The sequence below is a fragment of the Myotis myotis genome, unplaced genomic scaffold, assembly GCF_014108235.1.
Source record: "Myotis myotis isolate mMyoMyo1 unplaced genomic scaffold, mMyoMyo1.p scaffold_m19_p_1, whole genome shotgun sequence".
NCBI classification, from domain to species: domain Eukaryota; kingdom Metazoa; phylum Chordata; class Mammalia; order Chiroptera; family Vespertilionidae; genus Myotis; species Myotis myotis.
In genome coordinates, this window is record NW_023416313.1 from 1536488 (window position 1) to 1549697 (window position 13210).

Genomic DNA, 13210 nt, shown 5'->3' on the forward strand with positions numbered 1-13210 from the left:
CTGCCGCCTTCACCCCCTCCCCCCTCCTCCCAGAAGTCCGCCCTGACTGCCCTGCCAGGGGAGCCAGCCGCCCAGGCCTCTGAGGGCGTCGGGGCAGGAGGGGTGCCTGGGGAAGTGGCTCCCACAGAGGAACTGGGAGGCCGGTCTTCCCCGCGCCTTTGTCCCGCCCGAGCATCTCCTGGTGCGTGGCGAGCCCCTCAGAGGTGGGGCGACCGGCCTCCCAGTTGGCCAGGGACCAGGGATGCTAAGACCCAGAGAGGCCCAGGCCCCATCCCCTGCCCTCCCCTCACGCTGTGACCCTGCAGGTGGAGGGCTGGGTGGGGAGAGGGAGCGGACTGAGGCCTGGGGGCTCGGCGTCATCTCCGCCCTCCTGCCTCGGCTCACGGAACCACCACACATGGGCTCTGCCTCTGCGGTGCCAGGTGAATGGGCATCCCTCGTGCCCACAGACTCGGTGTGGGAGGCACTCGGCTGCCTGGGACACAGCCGGCTCCCAGGGTCCCCTCTGCGGAGGACACAGCACACAGAGGAGGCACACCTCACCCCGTGCTGGTGGGGGGCCCCTTCTTGGGCCCAGGGCAGGCTGAGTGCCCGTCGTCCATCGTGGGAGCGTGGGCTGCCCGGTGCCCGTCGTCCATCGTGGGAGCGTGGGCTGCCCGGTGCCCGTCGTCCATCGTGGGAGCGTGGGCTGCCCGGTGCCCGTCGTCCATCGTGGGAGCGTGGGCTGCCCGGTGCCCGTCGTCCATTGTGGGAGCGTGGGCTGCCCGGTGCCCGTCGGTTCCGTGACAACGGGGCCTGTCCTGTGGGGTGACCTGAGTGTATTTAATAGCAAAGCGCCTGGTAGTGACTCTCAAGCCTTCTGGTTACTAACCGCATGGCACTTCATTTCACTTAGTTTGTCTGTTCGCGGATCCTAACAAGTTCCAAACCCAGGGGTGGGTCAGGGGTGTGGGCAGGTGTCCGGGTGGGAGGTCTTGCTCCCTGGACAGACCTCGTGGGGGAGCTGGGAGTCACACTGCAGGTGCCTGGGCGCCCTCGGCCCACGTCTAAGTCCTGTGGCCGGGCCCTCTAGCCCCCTTGGTCCTTGGTCCAAGGCCCCACCCCTCTCCTGCCCCCACTGACTCCAGCCTCTGCAGCCCATGTGGCCACTTCCCCAGGAGGCCTTCCCTCCCCGAGGTGGCCACTGTCCCTCCCCGAGGCGGTCACTGTGTCCCCGAGGCGGTCACTGTCCCGCTCCACAGCGCCACCCCCCAGCCTCACAGTGGTCCGTCCCCTCCACGGAGCCAGGGCCCTTCCTGAAACACATCTGCCTGGGCTCCCCCCGCGCCCCCCCCCCCCTGCAGGCTGCAGCCTTCTCCGCCGTGGGTGCCTGGGCCATCGCACCTGCTGGGCTGGTCCCCCCAGAGTCCTGGGGCCCTGCACACTGACCCCACACCCAGCACACCTGGCACAGCGGCGGCTCGGTTGTGTCTGATGTCGGAGTCCCTGTCTCCGGGTGGGGGGGTGAGTGGTGTGGGGGCGTGAGACAGATGTGCACTGACCTCCTCAGAGACAGGGCGGTGACAGGTGTGCCTGAGTCTGATGGGTACGCGGGAGGGGCTCCTTGTCACCTGGGCCGGCGGGGGGGGGGGTGGTGGTGTAGGAGATACCTGAGCTGGGCCCTGACAGGTGAGGAGGGAGCGGCAGGTGTGGGAGCAGGTGGCTCTCAGCAGGCCCGCCAAGGACAGGGGCAGAAGGGCACCAACTCGCAAGGGAGGAGCACCCACTTGACCCCTGGGACCCGCCTCACTCCAGCTGGCGCTGCGGGTGCCGAGCCCCGCCGGTCCCCCCAGCTGGTGGAAGGCACGCGGCCTCGGGAACCAGACTGGGATTTCTTTGTGCAGATGGTGGGCCACCATGCATTCTGAGCCGGATGGTGGCCGGAGGCTGGGGCGGGGCTGGCAGGGGCGCTGGAGGGGGCGCTGTGGAGCTGCCAGGCTTTGGGAGTGCAACCCCAGCTCTGCCGCTCAGTGGGGCTGACACCAGCTCACCCGCCCGGGAGGAGGCGGGCGCATCCCACGCAAGGGGCACTCCGGGGACCAGGCTCCATGGTGGCCGGTGAGGGGTGACGGGGCTGGTGGCTGGCTGTGGTGGACAAGACCGTGCTGGGAGCCTGGCCGAGAGGTGAGGTGCAGGGCGGGGTGAGCAGACGGCAGCCAAGGCGGTGGGGGTGGCCCTTGCGGGTGTCCTGCGGGGAGAAGGGGGGGCGGGGGCTGGGGAAGCTGGCCTGGGGACAGCCACGTGGCAGAAGGAGTGGACACCACAGAAGTATGTTCCTGCCCTGGCCGGTGTGGCTCAGTGGATAGAGGGTCGGACTGTGGACTGAAGGGTCCCGGGTTTGACTGGTCAAGGGCACCTACCTCAGTTGCAGGCTCCATCCCCGGCCCTGCTCAGGGCGCATGCGGGAGGCAACCAATCGATGTGTTTCTCTCACATGGATGTTTCTCTCTCTGTCTCTCCCCCTCCCTTCCACTCTCTCTAAAAACCAATGGAAAAATATCCTTGGGTGAGGATGAACCAAAAAAAGAGAGTCTCTCTCTCCCCCCTGCCCCCCTCTTCTCTGGGTCCCCTAACCTCTGGGCTGCCCCCTCTCTCAGCCCTAGAGGTGGTGCCGGCCGTCCCTGGGTCTGTCCGGCTGTGCACCAGCCCCGGGGCCCTGCAGCGGGGGCTCCTCTCAGGTTTCCCCACTTGAGGAAACCACCTGTTTCCTCCTGGGACCGAGTAATAACAAAGGACCTGAGGACGAGCTGCCAAAGGGCCTGGAAGCGGGAGGGGACGGGGGTGGGGGGGGGCAGAGCCTTATCCTTGAGGTCAAACCAAGCAGGTGACGGAGCAGGAGGGGGAGGGGGAGGGGGAGGGGGAGGGGGAGGGGGAGGGGGAGGAGGAGGGGGAGGAGGAGGAGGAGGAGGAGGACAGGAGAGGGGGAGGGGGAAGGGGAGGGGGAGGGGGAGGAGGAGGAGGAGGGGGAGGAGGGAGAGGACAGGAGAGGGGGAGGGGGAAGGGGAGGGGGAGGGGGAGGAGGGAGAGGACAGGAGAGGGGGAGGGGGAGGAGGGAGAGGACAGGAAAGGGGGAGGGGGAAGGGGAGGGGGAGGGGGAGGAGGGAGAGGACAGGAGAGGGGGAGGTGGAGGAGGGAGAGGACAGGAGGGGGGAGGGGGAGGAGGAGGGGAAGGGAGAGGAGGAGGGGGAGGGGGAGGAGGAGGAGGAGGGGGGAGGGGGAGGGGGAAGGGGAGGGAGAGGAGGAGGGGGAGGGGGAGAGGGAGAGGAGAGGGGTGCCCGGAGCCCCCAGGGTGCGCAGTTTGGAGGGCGGCAGGCCGCGAGCGAGGTGTGTAAAGGGGAGAGGAGGCTCCGCAGGGAGGACGGAGGAGGGAGGCGCAGGGCCTCCAGCCCTGGGGAGAGGAAAGACGGGAGGAAAAAGCAGTCCTGGGCCAAGCGGGTGGCTGGGACAAGGCTAGGGAAGCCAGGAACGGGAGGCGGGAACGTGGTGGGTCAGAAAGGGGCCGTGGTCTCCAGCTGCCCTCCGCCGGCACCCTGTGCAGCAGGGTGGACGTGGGTGCCTCAGTCCGTCCTGGGTGGGGTGGGGGTGGGGCACTGAGAAACAGCCGGACCTGAGTTCTGGGGGCGGGAAGCCCACCACCAGGTCCCCAGCAGGTTTGGTGTCTGGTGAGAGCCCAGGTCCCGGCTGGTGGACAGCGCCCTCTACTGTCACCTCACGTGGGGGAAGGGACAGGGGGCTCTGGGGGCCCTACCCTGACCTGCTCACCTCGCTGAGGCCTCACCTCCTAGCACCAGCTCACCAGGGGTTAGGCTTCAGCAGGACGTTTTGGGGGACACATTCAGTCCACGACAGAGACAATGGCCCGGGGTCACGGCGTCCTGTCCTGCCGAGAGCGCTCCTCTAATGCCCCCTGCACACTCCATGGCGCCGTGGAGGTGTTTTATTTGCAAACACAGGGGAAGAGGCACTCGGACGCCATTCCGGGCAGTGGGGGGATTGCCCGCGCTGTGTTTGGGGCGCACCGGAGGGCACGTGAAAGCATAACCTCGGTTCTGATTGCTCCAGCCGGTGGCGGGCTGGACTGGGACGGCCAGTGGACTTGTGCCGATGGCTTCACAGGCAGCCCAGGAGAGACCGCCCGGGAGGGGCAGCCCGGGACAGGCCGCCCGGGACAGGCAGCCCAGGAGAGACCGCCCGGGAGGGGCAGCCCGGGAGATGCCGTGCCGGCTGCGTCCTGGAGGCCGCCAGGGCCCGCTCGCCAGGAGCCCTGGACTTGCTTCCCCCCAACCCCCTGCCCTGAGGCTGCACAGCAACCCCGGGGCCCCTCTCCTGCAAGTCCTCAGGCGGGCCGGTGACAAGGGGGACGTCATTGCCACAGAAATAGTGAGTGCGGGGCGGGGAGCGACCCCGGGAAGGTCCAGTGGGCAGAGGCGGCGGTCGGGCGGTGGCGGGGGGCGGGGCGCAGGCCCCTGGGCCCTTCACCGCTCGCGCTGGGCTCCGCAGGCCTGGCCTCCCACCTGCGGGCGGCGAGCCACTCTCCTCCTTCAAAACAGTTTCCCATGAATGCGATCTCGCCGAGCATCAAAGTCCGGAAGGCAGTCGGAAGAGAGGGCGGGCGGGCGCGGCGGGGGCACCGAAGGGGACCGAGAGGTGGCCCGGAGGGGACTGAAGCGGGGGCGTAGGGCTTCCAGGGCCGGGCGGGATGCGTGGTCACCACTCGGCGGCGGAAGTCCCGCCCCCTGCCTGGGAGGCCCGCCTCCTATTTCAAGGCCCCGCCCTTGTTTCTTCCTACCTTGGTCCCCTGATGCCCCGCCCCTAGCGGCCTGGCCGCACGTCCGGTTTCGCGCTCCGTGAAGGCCCCGCCTCCTGGAGGCTCCGACCCACCCATCAACTGCGCTCCGCTGCCTCCTGAGACACGCCCACCCCGGGGAGGCCACGCCCCACCTCGCCCTGAGGCCACGCCCAAGCACGACCACGCCCCCGGATGCCCCACCCGCCGACTCCTCCAAGCCCCCGCCCACAGGCCCTGACCACGCCCCGTATTCCGGGCCCCGCCCCTAACCCCAGGCGGCGGCGGCTGGCGGCTGTGGAGACCGTTGGGCGCGCGGGCGGCGCGGACGCGGGCGGCGGAGCGAGCGGGTAGGTTGCGGGCGGGCGCAGGGCCGCCCCGCCCCGCTTTCTTTCTTCTCCGGGCGCGAGAGAGCGCCCTCGGCCGCCGGCCCCGCCCAGCGCGACGCGGGGTGCAGGGCGCGGGCCGGTCCGCTCCTCAGGCCGCCGCCTCCTCAGAGACTCCCCGGACCGGCCGCCGGCCGCCCTCCTTTTGTTCCCGGCCCAGCGCCCGGCACTCGTCGGGGCCCGTGTGCGGGTCGCTGCGAGGCCTCGCGGTGCTGCGGGACCCGTCGGCCGGGCTGGGGGCGGGCGGAGCGGGCGGCGTTGGGGCGGACCCGGCCCCTGCGCCCCCCGCCCCGTGCCCGCTCGCCCCGGCGGGTCCTGGTTTCCTGGCCGGACCTCACAGGCGCCGCATTGTTGGGCAGAGGCGTCTCCAGGGACCCGGCTCAGCAAATGAGCGGCGAGCCCTGCCCCCCCGCCCCCGCGCCCCAGACTCCGGAGTGGTCGTGTCCGGGTTGTGGGGTGTAGGCAGAGGCCCCCGAGTGCGTCTGCCCTCGGGCCGGTGGCCAGGTGCGCGTGCCTCAGTTTCCCCGCTGGTGGATGGGGCTGGTTGGGGTCGCGGGTGCGCGCAGGCGGCGGTCCGTGGGCACTTGCACCTGCAGGTCAGGGACAGGGAGGGGACAGGGAGGGCTGCCGAAGGGCCACCGCGTCCCGAGGAGGGAGACGCCCCCTGGGTGCCTAGAGCGGCGGGGGTCGGTGGTCTCCCGGGGGCGACCAGCAGGAGAGCCGAGTTCTGTTTAGAAATAAGTTGTCCTACGTGTGAGGTTTCATGAAAACGCCTCCGTTCCGGTGGGTTTGAGGCATGAAGTGCCCGCTGGACCTCGGCTGCGGGAGGGGTGGGCGCATGGCTGAGGCGCCAGGCCTGCGTGGCCGCTGCTGGGGGACCCTCCGGTGGGGGCTGTGGCGAGGAGGTCCCCCAGGAGGAGGGCTGTGGCGGGAGGCGGGCGGGCGCCCGAGGGTCAGGAGGTGAGGGAGGCCCCCAGCGGCCTGTGGGCAAAGCCGGGGTCCAGGGCCCTTGTTGGGATGACCACCCGGAGGAGGGCCCGGGCCAGGCAGAGGCTCAGGACCCGGCTGGGGCTGGCCCTCGGGGGTCGGGGGTCGGGGGTCGGGCGCGGCGGCTCCGGGCGCAGCCCCAGGCGGCAGCGGCAGGTTCGCTTCTGGTTTACTGCCTTGGACCCAACAACGCCGTCAGGATGAGGGAGGGAAGCGATGACGACACACCTGGGGGAGAGCCCTTTTCTTTGAATTTGGTGGCATTTCCCATCAGCGGTTGCTTTCCTGTGAGCACTTGTAGGACTTTGCTGTGGCTGTGAGACGAGTGCCACCAACTTCGGCCGAAACACAGACGTTCCCCTGGGTCTCACTGGGCTGAAACCGCGGAGGAACCTTCCTGCCCCTGGTCAGCTTTGGAGGCTGCCCTCCGCCCTGGCCGAGCCTCCCACCCCCTGCCCACCCCTGCTGCCCTGGTTGCGCCGGCCTTCCTCCCTCCCGCCAGGACCCTTGTCGGTCCGTTCTTGGCCCACGTGTGTCCACCAGGATCCTGAAGTTAATCACACCTGCCAAGTCCTGTTCCCTGCAAGGTGACACTCCCGGTTCCAGGAGCTAGGACCTGGCGTGTTTGGGGACCACCCGTTAGCCTGCCACAGTGCTCCTGGCTTCATTGCTGAGAGGACTGTGCTGAGAGCCACCTCCTACACCTCCTGGTCCGCCGGCAGCTCTAGCCAGAGGGGCTGCCGCTGCGCGTCCGGCAGGGCCTTGCGGGTGCCCTGCCCCGGAGGAGAGGCTGAGCCATCCTGGAGCAGGTGTCCCAGGAAAGAAGATGAGCCTGGCTTCGCGCTCAGGTCTGGTGGAGCAGCTGTTCTTTACTTTCTGGGAGCTGATGGCCACTCGCTCCTTTGGCCATCTCTCTTCAGAAGTAGACACACATTTCCAGAATTTCCACCTGGTGCTGCTTTATAGTGCCTATGTCTCTACTGAGATACACCACCTGTTTATTGTGACCACATTTTCCATTAAATCCTGGACACACTCTTAGCTGCTTTGTAGCTCTTATTTGCTCATTTCAGGCCCTGGGTTATCTCAGGATCTGTTTCTGTTGACCTCCTTCCTCTTGACTATGGTCACATCTTGACTGGTCACACTAATGTCTGAACATCTGATAGTATTTGGTTGTGTACTAGACGTCGTGGATGGTCCATTGCAGTGATTCTTGTTTGAAAAGAGTGTTGTTTTTTGTTCTGGAAGTTACTTTGGACTCAAACTGAAATCTCTGTCATCTCCACTTGGTGCACTTGGCCTGCCAGCTGCCTCCTGCAGCTCCATGGATTCACCCTCTGCATGGGCAGCGCCAGGGCTGGCCAAGGACCGGGACTTAGCTTATGAACAGATCTCAGGGCTTCCTCTCTCTCCAGCTCCTCCTTTCTGAGGTACTGGGATGGCCCCCTCTCTTCCCAGGCACCCTGCCTCGAAGCTGGGAGGATTGCGCTTTCCCAGAGCTCCGAGCTCTGTCACCGTGCAGACGCCCTTTTAGGGGACAGCTCCCTCCCAGGTTCTGCCTGCTCTTCGGAGCTCTCCAGTGCCTTCAAATAGTTGGTCTTTATATGTTGTACCTGCTGGGAACTTGATTGAGCAGCAAAGGAGAGTGCATGAGGCTTTTCCCTGCACTGATAGCCTGTGATTAGTAGTCTGTTTAGTAGTCTCATCTGGAGAACCGAGTAATGGGGGAGCGAGCCACTCTGGCCTAACAGAGAGCCTTTCCCTAACAAGCCCGGTGAGTGGAGCCTGCGTCAGCCTGAGCAGGTGCCTGGTTCGCGTGTGCGGTTTGCTGAGCCTGCGGCAGTAGCGGCTGTGGTTCTTCCCTGCCTTCCTCTGATGTGAGCCGCTTAGGGGTAAGGACCGGGGTTCTTTGACCTCCCAGAGGCGGCTGCTCCCTGGGCCCACTGTTCGTTTACCCGGCCTCAGGCTCCGGCTGAGGGCTGAGGCCACGGTGCAGATTTTGCCTTTCGGTACCACGTTCTTTACCTCATCTGGTACCTGATTTGACCACGGGCAAACTACTCTCTGTGCCACGGTCTCTGACTATAAAATAGGTTAATAGCAAGGCTGCGGCGAGGATATGTCAGCCTCCTTGGTGCCAGTTCAACACCAACGGGAGTCCCCAATTTGGGGTGCAGTGAGGAAGGAAACTTGATTTAGTGCAAAACAGCTCAACTGTGGTCCCGCAGCTGTGGAAACACACGGCTGTGAGGCAGCCCTGCCAGGCCCTGGCCCAGCTAGCTCTGCCCACTGCACTCCTTGCTGCTCTGTGCCCGTCTGCTCTGCCTGCTGTCCGCTCCTCCCTCAGTGAAGCCAGGGAAAGGCCGGCTTTGGTGGAAAGGGAGAGTGGGCTCCCAGGGCCAGAGGGAAGCTGACTTCTAGACCAGGGGTGGGCAAACTTTTTGACTCGAGGGCCACAATGGGTTCTTAAACTGGACTGGAGGGCCGGAACAAAAGCATGGATGGAGTGTTTGTGTGAACTAACATAAATTCAAAATAAACATCATTATATAAAAGGGTACGGTCTTTTTTTTTTTTTTAGTTTTATTCATTTCAAACGGGCCCACGGCTGCTCTAGACGGAAGTCCTGCTCCTGGTCCCTGATTGGTCTGCCCTCATGCAAATGAGGGATCCAAATCCTCACAGTTCGATTGGTCCAAAAGGCCCGTGCTGAATGGTGGGTGAAGAAGCTGTGGGGCTATGGCTGTGTGCTTCTCTTGGATGGGGAAAGCCTCCGTCCTATTGGTTGAAATAGGATTCCCGGAACTCCTGGCTCAGCCCGCAGTTCAGTGCAGAGGCGGTAGCTCAGTGCAGCTTTTTTTTTTTTTTTTTTTTTTTTTTTTTAATTTAAGCCCAGTTAAGCCACCAGGACCCCTTCTTAACTAGGCATCTTCTTTCTCAGGGTCCACAGATAATCTGTGTAAAATAGTGGGGAACTATGACACACAGGACATCCTCAGCACCTGTTAGCGATGGTGCGAATCTGGTCATGTCTAGGCTTGTAGTGTCGTTGCTGTGACTCGGTTTGTGCCCAGGAGGGCAGCTCAGGCCTTCATGTAGCACATCTGTATCAAGCCCTACTACGTGCCAGGCTGTGACTCCTCCTGAGTGCAGGCCAGAGGAGCTGAGGGGGCACTTGGGCAGAGTGAGGTGCCCAGATGTCCACCAGAGCCCTCATTTCCTGGAGTCCAACCCAGGACAGCTCTGTGGAGTTAAGCATTTTGCAGCCAGTCAGGGCCTCACTGGGAGGGTCGGGCAGTGGGGTCCCAGGAGGAGGAGGGCTCCCTGGGCCTACCTACCCCTTGTATTCCTTTCCTGTGGCTGTTGTAACAAAGTACCACAAAGTGAGTGGCTTCAAGCCGCAGAAATTTATTCACTCCCAGTTCTGAGGCCAGAAGCCTACAGTGTGGCAGGGCTGTGCTCCTCCCGGAGGCGCTGGGGAGGATCCCTCCTGCCCCTCCCAGCTCCCGGTGGTGCCAGCAGTCCTGGGCTTGGGGCCGCATCACTCCAGTCTCTGTCCTGTGTTCACATGGCCTCTCCCTGTGTCTGATCTCCCCTCTTCCCTCTGCCTCCCTCTTAGAAGGCCACTTGTGATTACAGGTAGGGTCCACCTGATTGGTGGGTGAGGAAGCTGTGGGGATCTAGCTGTGTGCTTCTCGTGGATGGGGACAATTCAGGGTCATCTCCTCGTCTCAAAGCCTCTGATTCCAGCTACAAAGATCCTTTTTCCAAATAAGGCCACATTTCCAGGTTCTGGGGATTAGGCCCGTATGTCTTTGGGGCTACCATGCAGCCCATTATCCACCCTGCCTGGACCTGGGAGGTGAGGAGCCAGGAGGGGTCAGGAGGGGCACAGGGCCTCCTGCCCACATGACTTCCTCTGGCCATTCCTTCCCCCTTGCATCTAAAAGTGGTCTGCCGCCCTAGCCGGTTTGGCTCAGTTGGCCTGCGGATTGAAGGGTCCCAGGTTTGATTCTGGCCAAGGGCACATGCCCGGGTTGCAGGCTCGATCCCAGTAGGGGGTGTGCAGGAGGCAGCCAGTCAATGATTCTCTGTCATCATTGATGTTTTTATTTCTCTTTCCCTCTCCCTTCCTCTCTAAAATTAATAAAAAAAAAATATTTAAAAAATTGTTTTAAAAGTGGTCTGCCCCCAGCACCCTGTGTGCGGACTGGGCTCGCAGCTTCTCCCTCACACGCCTGCAAAGCGGCGCCTGGAAGCTCGTGCACATGCAGGTTGCCTTGTCTTCCTGCGAATGACGGAGACACGCGAGCAGAACGATTCCCTGCGGCCCCAGTGAAAACACAGACCAAGCCCGGCCAGCAGTTGCTGCTTTTCCATGGGTCGCAGAGGGCAAAACAGCATTTGTATGTGGTGGGGATCACACAGGAGGCCTGTCCTTCCTGGTCATCCCTTTGGAGCTGAGGCCGGGTGATGGTCACACTGTGCAGGTGGGCACAGGGCCTGGCCCCACCGTCAGCTCCGCCCTGGGAAGTGGCTGGGAGGGGTAGTGGGGTGCAGGTGACGTCCTGGTGGGATCATGGAAGCCAGGGTCCAGCAAGGAGGAGCCCAGGGCCGCTGGGTCAGGCCGGGCAAGACGGGCTGCCTCGTCTGTTCCTGCACAGATTGGCCAGATACAACATGCCGTGCAGTGTTTGGGACGTACTTACACTAAATGTGATTCATCTTATGTCTGAAATTCACATTTAGGTGTCCTGTATTGTGACTCACTAAATCCAGCAACTCTTTATAGGCTCACTTTGCCTCGGTTTAAAAACCACAAACAGAAATATTAAGTAGAGATAAAAAGGGAAGGAGAAATTGACATGGTTTAACCTTCAATATTTCAGGATTATTGAATAAGAATTTGTTTCTGGAATTAAAAACAGCCCTGCACTCCCATCGGCTGCAGATCCTGAAAGGAAGTTGCTCGGCTGGCCTTGTTTACTTTTCCCGAAACTCGGTCACCGCCAGGCTGGTGCCAGAGCTCTTGGGCGGATGCGGCCCACTGGCTGGGGGTAGGTCAGTCCTGCTCTTTGAGCCCCTTGGGCTCAGTCCTGGTTGGGAGGCTGGGGGAGCCGGATGGGGCTCCTGGCCCTGCCTGAGCTGCTGATTGTGGTCTTCCGCACATAGGATTCCTACCGTGCATGGCCTTGGCCTTGTGCGGCCCAGCCTCTGGCAGGTGGAGCCCAGCTGCTAGTTCTCCCAGCTTCTCATGACTGCCCAGCGCCACTTCCCTGCTCAAGACGCACGGCTTCCCCTCAAACCTGTCCCCTGTCCCTTGCGTGTGTCCCCACAGCCTGCGTGTGTCCTCAGTGCACCAAAGGCCGAGTGTGTGCCGCTGCCACGGGTGCCCACCGCTCTGCCTCAGAAGGCTGCGGAGGCTGCGCAGTGATGCCCTGGGCTGGCGATGGACAGCAGGCACAGCCTGATCGTGGGGCCCGCTCTGCAGGGCAGTTGGGGGTGGCTGAGGGTTGGAAGAGTTAGTGGGGCCTCAGGGGGGAGACGGGATCTGAGCTGAGCCAAGGGGCAGCAGGAAGCGGGTATGTTCAGGGAAGAGTAACTTCTCAAATGGAGTCAGGGCTGTGGGCCTTCCTGTGTGGACATATCGACCTGCTGAGGCAGGCCCCAGGGGCAGGGCCATCTCTAGTCACCTGTTCATAACTGTCTGCCTGGGGCTGCTGCGGAAGCCCCTCGACAGTCATTGAATGGACACACGAACAAATGAAGAGCGGGCGGGAAAGTCCTGGGAAAATCCCGGGGCTGTGAGGATGGACCTGCCTGAGGTGACGGTGAGCTTTGGGTAGGGGCCTGGTGAGGCGGCCTTGGAAGGTAGGCTGGGGGTAAGGTTGGGTCCCTCGAGAAGCGTCATGGGTGTGAGCAGGGTTGGGAAGATGAGCCAGAGGGAGGTGGGGGCGGGTGTAGGTGGGCAAGGTGGCACCAGAGAAGAGGCTGAGTGCTGGACCGCTCCCGGCCTTCTGCTGAGCTGCTTTCCTCCGTTGAGACCTGAAGTCCCCATGTGCAGAAGGCATTGCAGTGTGATGTGAATAAAAGAAGTTCCTTCCGAATGCTCCGACCTCAGTGCCTTTGTTAAGCCCCACATGCTAGGGAGCGATGGCAAGTGACAGGAGAGCCCCGCATCACCCCGCATCAGACAGTGACAGGGAGACAGTTTTCCCGGACGTGGATGCCTTTCTGTCCTCTGAGGCTGAGGTGTCTGCTGTCTTCAGTGCCTGGCGTGACCCAGCCAGTATGCTCTAGCACAGTGTCCTCACCGTTGGAGGGCGTACATGTGCACACTTGTTCCTCTTCATTCGTAATCCTGTGGATCTTACTTGAGATAACCACATTACAGAGGGTTAGAATCAATGTGCAGTACAGGTGACCCTTGGACAACGCGGGTCTGAGCTGTGCAGGTCCACTTATACGTGGGTTTTTCAATAAATATGTAGTCAGCCCTCAGTATCCCCCAGTTTCACACTTGGAGTCAGCCAACCGCAGATTGAAAACAGTATTTTTGATCCGAGGTTGGGCATCCTCTGATGTGAAGGGCTGACTGTGCGTAGTTTCATGCAACAATGTGTGAGGGACTAGCGCATCCTCGGATTTGGGTGTCTGTGGGGGTTCTGGAACCCATTTCTCACAGATACCAAGGGACTGGAGTTAAGTTTGGGGGGAGTCAAAAGTTATATGTGGGTTTCCGGTGCCACTAACCCCCACACTGTTCAAGGGTCAACTATCTATATAAAAGCCTAAGCAACTGGATGACCGGCCAGTAGCTATGATGTGCACTGACCACCAGGGGGCAGATGCTCAACACAGGAGCTACCCCTGGTGGTCAGTGCGCTCCCACAGCCAACCTCCAAAGAGGGCCCCAATCGGCCTGGTCACTGGCCAGGCCGAGGGACCCCACCTGTGCACGAATCCGTGCACTGGGCCTCTAGTATGTTAATATTTTTGAGCCAGTAAA

General features: G+C 62.7%; 1 protein-coding gene across 5 annotated transcripts in view; it reads left to right on the forward strand.

Moving 5' to 3' along the window:
* The first annotated feature begins 5080 nt into the window (after window positions 1-5080).
* RGS12 (regulator of G protein signaling 12) overlaps window positions 5081-13210 on the forward strand; it is a 67635-nt gene continuing 59505 nt past the window's right edge. For all 5 annotated transcript variants that reach the window (XM_036327595.1, XM_036327604.1, XM_036327622.1 and 2 more), the window contains exon 1: window positions 5081-5175. The gene's annotated coding sequence lies outside the window, so the exon portion shown is untranslated. The remainder of the gene's footprint in view (window positions 5176-13210) is intronic.